General features: G+C 44.1%; 1 long non-coding RNA gene across 1 annotated transcript in view; it reads left to right on the top strand.

The window, feature by feature from the left end:
- The first annotated feature begins 3644 nt into the window (after positions 1-3644).
- The window catches only part of LOC142776897 (uncharacterized), a 62414-nt gene continuing 50845 nt past the window's right edge, over positions 3645-15213 (top strand). Inside the window, exon 1 of the long non-coding RNA XR_012887866.1 lies at positions 3645-4158. This is a non-coding gene — a long non-coding RNA (uncharacterized LOC142776897). The remainder of the gene's footprint in view (positions 4159-15213) is intronic.

Genomic DNA, 15213 nt, shown 5'->3' with positions numbered 1-15213 from the left:
TGCTGAGCCAATGACATATCTGTACATCTAAGGCCGCCAATAGCGATTCTTGTTAACAACATGCTGAAAATGTACAGCACCCTGCTAGCCGTAACGCAAACGACCACACTCCACTTGGCAAAACGTTTTTTATAACATCTAATTATTGCTCCACGCATTTAGCCCTATGACCTTGAGGAATTTCAAAGGTTATGCTCGATTTGTTTTTTCTCTCAATTTTGAATCTTCTCTGAATCTGTATCTCTTTCAATTTGTACCCACGAGAACAATAGAGAATGTGCTCTTGGAGCATTACACTGCAGCAGTGTTTCGCTAATAATATGACAGTGCTGATTACCCATGCTATTGAAATTGCTTATTTAATATCATTCAATGGATCTTAGAGACCGGCATTACCAAATTCTACCTCTGTCTTGCTCTTAGTCGGACCTATAAAAATATAGGCCCCATTGATGCAGCGTAACGGTTGCGTCAAGGCAAAAAAAAAAAAAAAAGAAAGATAAAAGAAAGAAAAAAAGAAAGGAAGGAAGGAAGAAAGAATTATTCTACTTGGTTTTCTCAGCGGAGTGCGCAACGCCGACGTAGTACGGATTTAGAGCAGTCAGGATATAGTGGCAATGATATGCATTTCGAGGACACTCGAAGTGAGGAACGATGTTTCACTGAAGAGGAGTATTGTTAGGTATAATGGTCTCGCCGTCAGCAGACAAAACGAGCAACAGGGAAAGAATTGAGGGACAGGAAGCACGCCTTCCACGGTGTAGCAAGCATTGCTCACATAAACCATAGTTGAACCTAAGCGTTTCAGTTTGTAGAATTTCACGACGGAAGGGAGAAGTGAGAGTTAATCTTTCAGCCATTTTATTGTTTCACTGGCATAAACGTTTCAGTCGAAACCGGCTCACTCGTTCTTCTCTGTTGTTTTAGTGAACGGTGCGGCGATTTCTTTCAGGTTTGCCGACTCGCTGTCATTGACAGCATACTGAGGTATTTACGGGCAGTGTGTACCACACTCGTTTTTATTAGCATTAACTGCGTCCTAACACCCTCGAGGTCAGATTACGCGCGGATATGAGTGCCCACACACGCGCAAGAATTGCGTAAGCTGCCCGTTTGGTAGAGCACTGCAAGAGCAGGCTTCTTTGCCCCCTTCCTCTTTGGCGTAAATATCAATCGGAATGCGAGATATTGGCCTCATTAATTTTCGAAAAGCAAAGCAGAAACAAAATGATCCCATGCAGCTACTTTAGTGTGTGTCAGTTTCTTTCTCTTTTTTGTAGGTGGGGGGGGGGGAGGAGGTAACTATGTAGGCAGCAAAGCAACTTGCAGCAGCATTGAGAAACTTCAGGACACGTATGGATGACCAAATCAAAACGAGCTTCCGCTTGAATACGGAGCAGAGTGGCAGTATATACAGAGATAAAGCCCGGCCTCGTCGCCATGGTGGCCGAATGAATGCCACCGGGTCACCCTGCGATTCTGCAGTGCCAGCTGTAGTAAACTGCTATCGCTCTTCGTTTAGAGAGCTCTTTTTTTTTCTCTGTCTCTTACCCGCATACAGCCACGGTGCGACAAGCGGCACTGGGCCGCCACAGCGGACAACGCCCTGAGAAGTTGCCACGGCAACGGGTAGTCTGCCGTCGGGAGAGCGCGCCTGAGAAACCCGGAGAGAAAGGACAGCCGGGAGGAACCTCGGCCGAGAAGAGGGAGCCCACTGAGCGCGCCGTCATTAGCACGGCGGCGTAAAACGACGCGGCAAAGTGTTCCACTCGGTCACAAGTTGCAACTTCCATTACGTCCCTATTCTCGCATGGCGCGAGAACACACACACTCAGAAGAAAAATAATAAAAAAAACTAAGAAAAGAAAAGCTCGCCCTGACAAGAGCGATGCGCTGTGCACGCACACTACTAGTTAAAAGATTGATAAAAAAGTAAATAAAACGAAGGTAGAAGAGGATGAATCGCCTGTCTGTGCGGGTTCTTTCCCAGACGGACTTTGAAAGTTGAAGGTCACGAAGTCTAAGAACGCTTTCACTGTGCCCATCATCATTTCACGCCTCTATTCAATAGTTACGTACGTTGGCAAGGTTAGCCAAGCTGGTTCACACCGTGTATGAAACCTGAGGCACAAAAATAAACAGTTCGGCTCATGTCGTTTTGTGAAAAACGGGCTACTGCATAGAGACATCGAGGTCCAAAATATTTCCTTCTCTACGTCTCAATCAAGTTCAAGGTGTTTCCTTCGAGTGATCCTTGCGCTTCAAGCTTAACACGTTAAACATGACGTGAAGGGATTGTAATTACTAAATTAGTATTGATGATGCTCCGAAAGTGTCGTGTTGAGGTGACAAAAAAGGGGCCGTGACTACACAGTTGCCGAATTGCCTTCTTAGAAATGCTGCAACCCCTCAATGTAGCGGTGCAGCTGAATGTGACTACGTCAGAAATGTCCAAGAATACATTTTGCTATAAACTTTCCATCGTTTTTTTTCGTTTTTTTTCATAATTGAAGAAGTGTAAGATACATTGAGAGAGAAGAGCTCGTCTACAGGTGACCACCTTAATCCTTGACTTGCTTTTAGAATACATGTTTTAAAACACATTGCACAAATGTTGATTTGATGCCAGGATTCAGTTTAGGAAAGCTGAACTTGCCTTTAGTTACTTAAAAACGTAACATGTGGTCTGATTTGTGTTCTATGTTCCCACTTAGACAGTTACCACCTAGAGATGCCAGACCACTGTGTGCGCCGAAGAGCCATTTTGCAGCAAGCCTTGCAGTATAGTTTAGTTTTACGTGTTCTTCTCTCCATGCTTGTGTGATATAGAATGTAGACTGTAAAGTAAATGTGGTAATTCTACGAAACAAATATATGGAATGATATTTGACACCCGCCGTAATGTTATGCCGTGTATACGTCAAAGTAAATTTGGCTTGCAACTTTATATCTACCCGCATTGTTGCCCTTTGTTCATGCAGGTCAGTGCAAAAAAGAAATAACTCAGGGTATACCACCCGAAGCCTTTCTCAGACATAACAATCAATGCAAAACACGATGCGTGTTTCGGTAAATATTCAGCGAGTCACCTGAACGAAATTCGAAACTCGCGAGCTCATTTGTGCCCAGGCAGAGGCATTGCTCCGGGAGAGGCGCGACCGCAGCAGATGTAAATCTGACCGGCCCCGTCAAGCCAACAAGCGTGCATGCCACGCAGGTCCAAACAACGTTTGCGTTCAAGTGCACGGGCTGCCGCGGGCAGTTCGTCACCGCTCAGCTGCTCCGGCACTTCGTAGTCAATCCACACGCGCCGTCTATTCCTGCATCGGTGTTCAAAATATTTTGCACGAAGTCAATCCCCCCCGCATCTCTCTCCCTCCACCCCCTTTTTCTCTTTGGGTCCGCGCAGTTGTTTCTCTTTCCGAGTTTCACTCAACGCGTGGGCCGACCTCTCGGCGAAAATGAAGGCGGAGAAAGTAGTGGAGGCAGAAAGATGACCAGCCTCTGCCCTCCAGTGGTTCCTTCTTTCCTTCAAGAACAACAGCTATAGTGCCAAGTGACCTGCAGAATTTGCCTTCTACTCCTAACAGAACTTCTTGGCCCGCCGCTTACTGCAGAGGTCACCTTTCTCTCCCATCCTTTCTCTTTCTACGCGAATTCGCCCTTGTGGGCATCACACGTCAATTCGATTCACTTGCGCGATTTCGCTAGACACGATTTCTGTTCGCGAGGTTCGCGCGTTGGGGCAACGCGTCACCCAATTCTAGTCCAGAAGCATCGCGCAACGAAGTGTATTGCCGCTATGATGTAAAAACACAGCTCACGCACGAGAAAAATGCAACAGCGAATTGTATCCTTCTGTTTATGCGTTGATGCAAGTTTGCCCTCTTCTACGCGTGCCTCTGTGGATTGAATTCTTTCACAACATACTTATTTATTACCTAGTACCTTTATCCTACTCTAGTGGGATGTGTGTCGGCATTCATATGTGCATTGAAGTCTCCACATAGTGTACGACACGATAAAACGCAGCGGAATGCGCCGCCAAGGTGCGCGCAAGGAAGCACGGTACAGACGGGCAGAAAAGATTTGTTTCCTTGTAAGGAACGCTCTATCTCACGCATGGGATCGTCAGAGAAGACCTGTTCTATCCTATAGGTAAGTAAAACGCATGGATAGGTTCAGTTATTGAAACGTAACATCCATGAACAGGATCATGCATGAGCAAGCATGACAATTTCTTTCCTGCTGGGTTGCATTTGAGGTTGATACACGGCAGCATTTGTTGCGTGCAGCGTAATCATGTCTAGGGTATCCAGAATATACCATTATGTATATATAAGTATGTTACGTATTGCTGTAGAATCATGAAATTTGTATAGCCATATACAATTTTAATTGATTGCATTGCATTAATAATTATATTTTGTCTTGCGGACATCAATTTAAATTTGTCTACTCATTATCTCAAAAGAGAGTTTGTCATATATATATTCAAATGCAGGGAGAAAACAATGGAGGAATAGTAGTAAACTTGGGGAGTGTGGGAGGAAAGGCAGCAAACCTTTTGTTCCTCGTTTCGAGAGACCGTTTTGTAATTCCGATTCGCTTCGCTTTCGGCGCCCTTTGAATCCTCGAGCCTTTTCTCCGTTCTTGCCTCACCACCAAAGCGGCTGAAAAAAATCGATACTCGGCTGGCTACTTTGTAGCGACGAACGTGAGAGCCTCGCTTTCGGTTTTCCGCCCGATGGCGAGGCAGGAGCGATAGCAATTGCCTGTGGGAAAACGAGGACGATCGCGAAACGAATGGCAGCGCGTTTCTTTGTTTTTCTTTTTTGAATAGTGTTTGCTCTTTATGGAACGTGCGCAAAGTCAAGAAAATAAATACTTTAACTGTTTCTATTTGGTAATTTACGTTTTTTTTTCGTCTCAAAAGGCTTAGTCGACATGCGAGCGTGTTACTGGTATACCGTTAAAATCACGCATGTCATTGCTGTAAGATGATTTTTTTTTACTTGTACATTCTTATTAGACCTCCAGTTTTCTTAGACATTCATGAAAGCTAGATTGCAACCGAAAAATATTAAAATGAAAAATAGTCCTCAAAACTTGCTTTCCACAATATGTGGTGGTTTCTACAATGTGCTTGGAGAGCATGGAGATAGGAACCTAACCGTCTGAAATATGTCACTGGATAGCTGTATAGAATACAGATGCCGCAGGCTTTTGTTTCCCGTCTCCTTAATTCAGTTTCTTTATATTATACCAGAGAAGTACCCGGCTTTCATGCAAGCTGTAAGGACTCGTACAAATCTGTCGCCATGAGCTGTCACTCATTTACAGACAAGCCATCGTCATAAATCATACTTCCGGCTCAATGCCGACCAGTCATGAATAAAGAACACACTTATAAAGAAAACAGCGAGTTATCGTGACATAGCTTCATATATACTTTTTTATTAATACTTTGCTAGTTTGTTTTGATAGTTGGTTTTGGTTGTCTGCATAGGTGGAACGAACAATGAATCGAAGTGAAATTTAATCTAGCTGTGCAACTTCAGAGCATAGCCATTGCGCGACAGACATGAATGGGGATGTCTTTTTTTTTTTCATGCTTCATGAAGATGATATTACTTCGCAGATCATGAGACAGAGAAAAAGAGGCAACGTTACGGGAAGGCCATTATGTTACCAGGCATTCATGCTAAAGAGCTATGTTTCTATAAAAAGGTCGCATTGTCATGCCCGAAAAATTTTGCTTCATTTTAGAACGAACCACTGAGACGGACTATTGGGAGCGTGGTCGTACTTGCAGGTGATGGGACATGCAGAATATTAAACTGCAGAATATTAAAAATGCAGAATATTAAAAATAATAAACTATCATGGCTAGAAATTTGTGAAAAGCTTGATTGTCAAGCGGTGATGTCGGAATCTCACTGTCTGGACATGGCGATTGTGATTACCAACATTAATGAACATGGGCTTGAGTTGAGACATGTTCGCTTTAGTTGCTAGGCTCGGGCCTGAATAAGAAGACCTATAGAGCAGGCAAAGTATGCTAAGTAATCGATGAGTGAGCTACCCTGCTGAGCTGTTAAAATATTTTTATTTTTTACAAACACATACTCAGAGCTCCGGGTTCGCTGACATAGTTTGCGCACCGTTATCGCTGAAACAGTGACGCGCATGCGAAGCCAAGCTTCGCGTTCTGGAAAAAACTGCTGGTTCAACTTGGAACACTGAATCATCAAGTTTACGCTGACAGTATAGAGCCACTTATCTGGCTTTACTGTATCATTCTGAGGTTTTAAAGTAACTTGGTGCGCAGTGGCTCGCGATGCGCAGTGGCTCGGGTGTTCCCAACTTTTGATTAATGCCCGGGAGCCGATGCCGACCGCTGAAGGCATCTGTTAGCATGCCGCCTGATGGGCCTGGAGTGGAGCCGGCAGCCGGAGCTATGTGCCCGGTCGGCGCCAGTGAGGGCCCAGGGCGCGCCTCCCGAGCGCCAATTCCGTTCACGTGACCCTGCGAGACGAGCCTTGGCACCGAGGCCCTCCCCCAGCGACACGGCGCGCGCGACACTCTCAAGGACGTCCGAAGTGCGGACCCTTCTTTTTTTAATGCCAACGAAAGAATCGGCCAGCCACCTTTTTCTTTTGCCATATTTCCCTCGCAGCCCGAGCCATTCTTCGGCGATGGGAGTGTGGGGCCTCGTATACTTTATGGTATTCCGTAGCGGGTGCATTTAAAATAATGGCGCGGCGCAATTGCGTCAGTGGGCGGCTCTTTCTGCTGCCGCAGAGCCCGGGGCAGCGACCGTCTGGCTGGCCCAAGGTCGTGCCGGCCCTGGGTTCGATTTTTCGGGGAACAAGGGCGCATCGTGCCCGCCCTCCCCCTCGGCGGCCTTTTTTTAGCCACGCTGCTTCCCTCTTCGCGCTTCCGCCGGCGGCACCGAGCAGTCGGCCACTAGGGCGATGCGCCACCCGCAGCCACCGAAAGGGCCGCCACCTGCACCGGTGCGGGCCGCCGCTTGGGCAACACGCGCTCGAGCTTGACGTTCGGTTACGTCGAGATTCCTGTCTGGGACGTTGACAGGCGTCCCTGTCGGGCTCGATGTGAGAAACTGAATATTTTTCCTTCTGAAAATACACGGGCAGCAGAGCGTACACGATTGGCTAAGATTTGGGCTTTCGTAGTTTCTCTTTACAGAACTCAAAGTTATAATCAAATATAACTTTCTTTTTGTCATTATACCAAGTACTGTGTGTGGGCATATGCTCTAAGGGTGTCACGAGACATTTCTGATGGGGGCTAAAGGGGGTGCTGCAGTCATATTGTCGGTCCGAATCTAGGCCGATGTACCTTGCAGCTTTCCTTGTCGGGAATGTGGATGGAAGCGCGACACCTTGTCATACAGAAGAAAGTAACGAGATCCCAGAACAGGCATACTCTAACTAGCATAGGGTCGAAACATAAGGTTAGAAAACTGGCGTCCATCGCCAATGGGCAGCCTGTTTGCGGTTTTGACCCATTCAGAACAGCTGCTTCAGCTAAGCTATAGCCCGTATAGTTGACTGCCCACCATCATTTTGATGACGCAGCGCACGAAAGACACATTCATGCTCACATAAAAAAGATGAAAACATAAGTGTTCGAGAGTAACTGAAGTAAATATACATTAAGCTAATACTACGTCAGCCATCAGCATGACAGGGTCTCTTCGATCTCATCGCCGACCAGTAAACAGCGTTCTGTATATTTTCCGAACGCAAACGTGTAACCAAAATCCTGAATGTTGTCCTTTGAACACAGTATACTTAATGTTGAATTCCGCCCGGCAACCTGGAGCAGGTTTTGTTGCTCCGCGGCCGAGAAGTTCAATTCCACTGGTCGATCTGGAGCAAGTTCGCCTTTTCCACTGGTCGATTAGGAGCAACCCGCTCTGCCACGGAGGGCTCCGCTTTGATCCAACCTGATTTCGGCTAAACTCCAACAACGAGGTGTCGTCATCTCCTGTGCACACAGACACCTCGGTCATTGTTAGCGCTTTCTTATGCGTTGTCTGATTACTATGTGCTTTTCTCTACAATCCCAAAATAGGCGTCGTTCGATGCTACCGTAATCTGTCGGACTGCTTCTCGCTCTGAGTGATATAGGGCCTGCACAACTTGTGTCAGTAATAGCCGCAGTGACGAGGACGGTTGCGCACATACTCTACCGAATGTTTTATTTTGTTAACAATAATCTTGGAGCCGCCTTACGAACCAACGCTTGCAAAAGCTCAAAAATCGTCGGCTATCGTTTGGTTCCCCGCCGGGGTATAAGCGGGTACGTGCGACTACTTCTGCTCTAAGTTTATTTTTTGCAGGTCAATGGAATCGGGTCGCTGCAAGCCTGATTCTGTTGCTCTCGTGGGGATTCTGGGAACCACTCGAGATCATACCAATGAAAGGAAGGAAAGAATCAGAGAAAGTGTAGAGGTGCCGAATTGAACAAGTCTGGTAAAACGGATGTGTTGCGCTATACCGGAACATGATATTAAGGAGCTTGAAAGGTAAAGAGAGAAAAATAGACTTGGAGACACGGGGAACATGCGCAGAAAGTCACAGTCTTCATGGCCCCGACATCACTATTAACGGCCTATGCAAGTCTATTGTCTTCCAGCAATTCCACAAGACGTTCGACGCGATGGACGAAGTTCTAATACAGTTTCTGCCGACATCAGCCCGTGGTCAAGGCAAGCTTAAGTGATTGCAAGTGAACTTACCATAGGATGAGCATTAACGATTTCAACTAGAGGGGCGTAAGAGTCTTCGACTACGCTTCGAGCACTCATTCCTGTGCCATTCATGTTTGATTAGAGAAATCGCAGTTCGATTTCGTCGAACTCAGTCATGTGTGTTGTTTGTTTAGAAAATCTTATTACGTCCCACACAATTAACAAGGATTTAAAAAAAACGTCTCAATGCTCTCTTTAGTAGGCGCATGGGCTGGCTCGAAAATACATGTCCAGTGTACCATGGCTCAACGAGAATCACTAAGTGCAAGGTTGAGCTAAACACATACATAAGACATATAGACACGAAATTACATAGATTATAATTCAGACGCAACGTGTAAATGACTTATGAAGGCTACAAACTCGTGTGTAACATATCTTGCTGCAAATAGGCACAATATATGTGTCTATTTTATGCTAAAACAGAAAACATAAATGTGACTTAAATAACCATCATATATGTTTACAATAACGCCACCGCTAATAGAAAGTGATGCAATGCGCATATAAAAACCAGATAGATCAAATAACAATACTCGCGTGCTAGTGTACAGCAAGGTGTAACATAGATCGTTGCAATCTACGCAGAGAAAACGACAGTAACTGGAAACTGTTCCGACAATTCTGTGACCGATAGACAAATGTTGTTCTTCAGACGAGCAATCGCCTGCAGGCGATCATTTCTGCGCAATTGATTCCAGGCATTAAATAAACATGCCAAGCCTTAGGCAGGCTGCGAAAGTATTGTCGACGTAGCTATAGCTGAAACCAGAGAGACAGAGGACGCAAAACAAGACACTCACTTGTGTTGCCTTGCCTCCTCAGTCCTTGTCTCTCGTCATGCATCATCAGCCTGACTACGCCCGCTTCGAGGTAAGGGCCTGTCTGATGTTAAGCCAGTCAGTCCGGCCCTGTGCTTGCTGTGACCACGTTATACCTGCAAACTTCCTAATCTCACCTGCCCACCTGACTTTCTGTTTCCCCCTCGCACGTTTACTTTCTCTTGAAATCCCTGGATTCCTTGTCTCTGTCTCTAAGTGTGATTTATTATGGCGCTAGCCATAAGTGTCTAAGTATGCGCTTGATTCAAAATGATACCAGTAGGTGTGGGATCCTACGTGTTTTAAGCAGCGCGAAAGACAAAAACCCACAGAAGAGGACTAAGCAACTCCAGCGCTACTGTTGTTCAGTCATCTTCTTAATGTTTGTCTTTCGCACTGTTTAAAACATGAACCCAACTTTCCCTTACGGGATCGTACATTTCCGATTTGGTCGGTTTGTTATTTGGCTGTAACTTTACTAGATTATCCAGCAGGGTTTTAGGTGACCCGGGCTCTGCTCTCCCACGATGGGACGTAGAGGTCTTGTCTCAGTGCTGCCTCACGGGCCTGCTGTACGGCCTAGAGTTGGTCGCCGAAGTTGTGGGGCCCACCTCAGTGATAGGGTCCACCACAGCGATTCCCATGTTTGAGTGTAGCAGTTTTCTTTTACTGTTTGCATACCTTTCATGTGTATTTCTTGTGTACTTCAGGTGATCGTTAAAGAGACGTGACCTCCCTCTCGTGCAGCTCGTGAGACGAGCAATGCTGCTCGGTGGGCGAAAGCTTGTACTCGAGCTTAAGAGAGCAAAATGATGTCTCGTTCATAGAGATGCGGTGCGCGCTTGTTGCTAGCTCATCTTTAGTAAATTTTCTTGTATCGCACGTAGAAGACAGGAACATATCGACAGATATGTCTGTATATATTCATTTCTTCCTGTCTTTTACGTGTGCTACAAGAAAACTGCTCTGAGCGTTGCAGTTGGCTGCACCAACCAGGACACTTGCGTAGATTTGGCCTTTGAAAACCACTTCACTTAACAACCACTTAGACGTTACCGGCCTCTGAACAGCGTTGGTGGAATTTGGATTGATGACCGAACGCCTCACATGATGGTTGAAGAAAACATTTTGATTTCAATCGTTTTGACTTGCACCTCGAAGTGTTCATACATTGTGTGTAGTGCATGTAGCAAAAATAGTAGCAGCCCTCCAAAAAGTGTAATTGGAAACGTGCTTGCGGGTGCGTGTGCGTGGGTGTGCTCGTAATTTCAATGAAAACATATTGAAACTGAGAGAAGGGCCTAAAATGCCTTAGTATAACACATCCCAAAATGCGGCTAGCACTGTAACGTCTCTTGATGGTAGTTACGATACCTCTAAATTTTCTGCGTTGCTATGCCTCAGTGAGACCAAGCTGCTCTCATGAAATAGTTGCATAATCTTACATTATTAATTTATTTTAAGGACAGTTTTATCAAATTCGTAATCCTTCAAAACAATGGATGGTACGTTAGCCCCTCGAACAACTGCACATTACGCTTAAGTGCATTCGGCAGCGTCATGTTACTTGTCATGAACGTCATTGTTCTATATAGTGGATGCGGCCCATCTGCTTTTAACAATGTAGCTCTTTAAGCTCGCCGTTGTGCTGTCTCGAGTTAACAACAAAAAAAAAAAACATCGTAATCGTAAACGGTCTGTGCCTTTCTAGTGTATGCGACGCCATAAGTCGACCGGCGCTCTCTCTCTTCGCCCTTACCTTCATCTCCTGCTTCACTCACGTGCGCCGGGCACAGACTTTGTCGCTGCGCAAATTTCTCCAATTTGGTATGCATTAACTCGGATGGGAAAGAGAACAAATGGAGAGGGAGAGAAAAAACACAAACAGATAAAAAGCAAGCGAAAGACAAAAACAAAGAAAAGGAAAGAGAAAGAAAGAAAAAAAAAACAGGCAGATCTCACGCGTTGCGGGACTCGATGTAATGCGAAGCAGCCAGTAAGGACCAGATCATGTCGCATGTAATATGCATGTCATGATTTTCATGTTGCCAGCTACCTATCATGTTTGTCATACAGCCATGTCACGCAATACCAATTTCAGCGCATATCAAGCCAGCGAAACGGCTGCAAGTGCACCGTGAGCATGGCATGGAAGTCATGCTGTAGATGACAAGTCATGATTTTTATAATACCACTTGTCGTTCATGTTCATCGTACAGTTACATCACGCAATACTAGAATTGGTGTATATGAAGATAGCAAAATGGCTGCGAGCGAGCGATGAGCAGGGCACGCGAGTCAAGTTGCACACGACATGCCATAATAGATAGATAGATAGATAGATAGATAGATAGATAGATAGATAGATAGATAGATAGATAGATAGATAGATAGATAGATAGATAGATAGATAGATTCAAAGTGACCGAATTTAGCTAAGAAGTGAGTCGCATTTAAAAATTAACACGGAGAAAAATACACAGAGAAACAGTATCAAAGCGATAGAAAGTTACAAAAAGCAAAAAAGTAATAACAAAGGGCAAGACAAACAAACAAAGAAACAAAAAGGTAGAAATAGAAAATAGGAAAGTGAAGATCAAAGGAGCGGGAAAAATAGAAAGAAAGAACCAGAGACTGGAAAGAGAGAAAGAGACAAATAAAGAACAAACGAGCTAGGCCACCCAACTCCATTGTTCTTACATGCTTGGCATGAGTAGTGCGAAGCTTCCTCAACTTTTTCACTTCGGATTCCCAACTTTCTCTGCCGACTGGCATTCAACCCCCACTAGAAGTATGGCATAGCATTATTAACCCTGCTGTTGCCTGATGGAGCACGCGCAACCCTCGCATTCCACTTTGCTCAACAATTGAAACAACACAGTATCTGATTTTCGAAAGAACCCTACTGAAACGTTCCATATCCGAGTACAATAATTCCATATGTTTCCATAAAGAATACATATGTTTCCCATATATTTTTCATATATTTCCGTAAGATTCTTACGGAAACATACGGAATTATTGGACATCGCATACGGAAGGGAAGCTTTTTTTTTCTTGTTAGATTTGTGTTGGATTGGATTCGAAAGTTTTGCTGTTCGTATGGTCCTCTTTAAAATCACTGTACGAGCCTCAATAACCAATTAAGAGCACACTCGGTTCCCTTATGAAGTTGCGTCAGAGAAATAATGCTAAAAAATACTTTTGTTCTTACGATAACTGCAACTGTTATGCTGAGCGTATGCATCAGAAAGTAAACCCGTATAAAGTAGTTTGAAACAAACAGCACTGAAATCCTGAAATAACAATCAAATGTCTCAACTTTAAGATCCAGACCCTCAAGATTCAGCTCGATGTTTCACTTGATAGAATTTTGATACTGTCGTACATCGAGCTTGCAAGTAAATCGAGTGGGGGGGGGGGGGGGGGCAGTTTAGATAAGAAAGTCGCATAGAACCGTCCCGAGCTTATAGTTCCTCTTTCTATACAGTGCACGAACACATTATCGAAGAGAATTGGTTCTGCGCCTAAATGCGTTGTAACACAAAACCACGATGACCCAATTCGCGCAAGTCGACACACCGCAGCCCCGCTTATAGTGGCGTTGGTTCAACTTTCGTGGCACAAATATTGAAGCTAAACGTTATATATAACGATGTGGGAGCACGTTTTTGACACTTCATGTCTCGTTGAGAATGTGTGCATGAGTCGGATGAGTGTTTATTCTGCATTGTTTAAAGTGTATTTCGAAATGCTACTTCGTTTTCGGGGTCCAAATATGTCATCACTTAGTTTTATTGCACCCCTCTCCGAACTCCTGCCTCAGTTAAAAGCTCGGGGGAGTCGGTACGACATGCTTCACATACAAACAGCGCAAAAAGACAGGGTACCAAAGAAGCTTACTGTGGACCAACCACCTGCGTCCTTCTTTCTCTATAGTTGTCTCTCTTTCTGCGCTGTTTTTCTGGGAATTCCTGTCTGAGTGCGTGCGAAGAGAAAGTAAGTTTCTGTTTCAGGCACTTTGATATGTTAAGTAAAAAAATCAGCGTTGTAGAGTGTTTTTGTACAAAATTACATTTCTCTGGACTACATTAACATATTTAAAGGATCACTTGAACACAGACGCAGTCTCTGTATTCTGGTACTGTGAGTGCATCCTCAAGCGGAAACATTCGTCTTAGATTTCAACTTTGATGGTGAAGTTCCATAACTGTGACACTCGGGGACACTTTATATAGGGGAACCCCTCCCGACCTCTACCACATTTATTGCATTGATGGGAGAGAGCCAGTTTCTACCGACTGTTCAAGAGGATGACATATTTAAAGAAAAAATCTTTCGCTTCACAAAAGTTACCAGACATTCGTAGGTAAACCCAAGAAGAAAACTGAAGCACTATGTTTATAAATTGCTCATTTCAACGATAGATTTTTTGGAAGTTACATTATTAGAATATCTCTAAAGCTGCCAATGGCAGTGTGTCACGGTGTCAGAAATTGTCGTAATTTTTTGGAGAATATTGCCGAAACCACGTGCACGAGTTAGAGGTGTATTTAGGAGCGGCTTCCATGCTTCATAAAGTTCGTTTACTTGAGATGTTTGTAAACAGAGCATAGCCACAGAACTGTGATACTATTTATTTTTATTGCTGCATTATAGGTCTGGTTCTTTTGCTTAGATTCTAGTTTTCCGTGATTTTTGAAGACATATAAGTTTTATAACGTCTTAATAAAAATATTTTAGCGTAGACAGCGACTTTGTTTTTGCTAAAATTTTAGATGCAAATTGTACTTTATCAAAACTGGCAAATTAACCCCCCACCCACCAAAAAAATCCATTTCTCTTTCTTCATTCGTATGAATTTGTATGGGGGCTATTGAGTTAAATAATAATCTACACTCTTCTTGTTAACCGCTAAAGAAGACGGAATTGTAGCGTAACGACTAACATTTCAAGTATGAAAGCAGTGACAGGGTCATAATATTAACCCTCTCAGAACTTCCTCGCCAGGGTATCACTCGTTCATGACTCGGAAAAAGTACCAAAATAATCGTATAGCTGCAGAGCAAAAAACGCGGCTTCCGTAAAAACTAATACATTCTTTTAGACGTTTGGCATACCGTATTACATTCTGTCCGCTGACTCAGTGCGAGTAAACTTCGCTCAGTGTGATTTTTTGGTTGCTTCATCTTTGTACCGTTGTTCTTGCGCCACTTTCAAGATTCACTTCCCAGGAGGTTTGACGTAAATGTACATACTTATCCTAAGCATTCGTGGCAACTGATTTGACGTGTGGATCGATTAAGGTACAACCTAACTGTTAGGTTTTTGTTTTTATTTTCGGTTTTAACAGCTCCTTGTAAACACAAACTCGACCCAACTTGCCTTAGCCAAGTTGAGCTTAGTTAAAACTTAGATGATCCTACTTAAGCACAGGTGAGTATAGGAAAACCTAACTAAACCTTGGCAAGCATATCTCTCTATCAGCGCAAGTTTATTTAAGTTTATAAGAAAATCTGATTAAACCAAGCCAAGCTTGCCTTTGCCGTGTTACGCAAATTTAAGTTCAGATAAGCCCGATTGAGGCAAAATAAGTGTAATAAAAAGTAT

Source organism: Rhipicephalus microplus, chromosome X (assembly GCF_043290135.1).
Source record: "Rhipicephalus microplus isolate Deutch F79 chromosome X, USDA_Rmic, whole genome shotgun sequence".
Classification (NCBI taxonomy): domain Eukaryota; kingdom Metazoa; phylum Arthropoda; class Arachnida; order Ixodida; family Ixodidae; genus Rhipicephalus; species Rhipicephalus microplus.
Note: the sequence above shows the minus strand (reverse complement) of the source record. Positions and strands in the feature narration are given on the sequence as shown.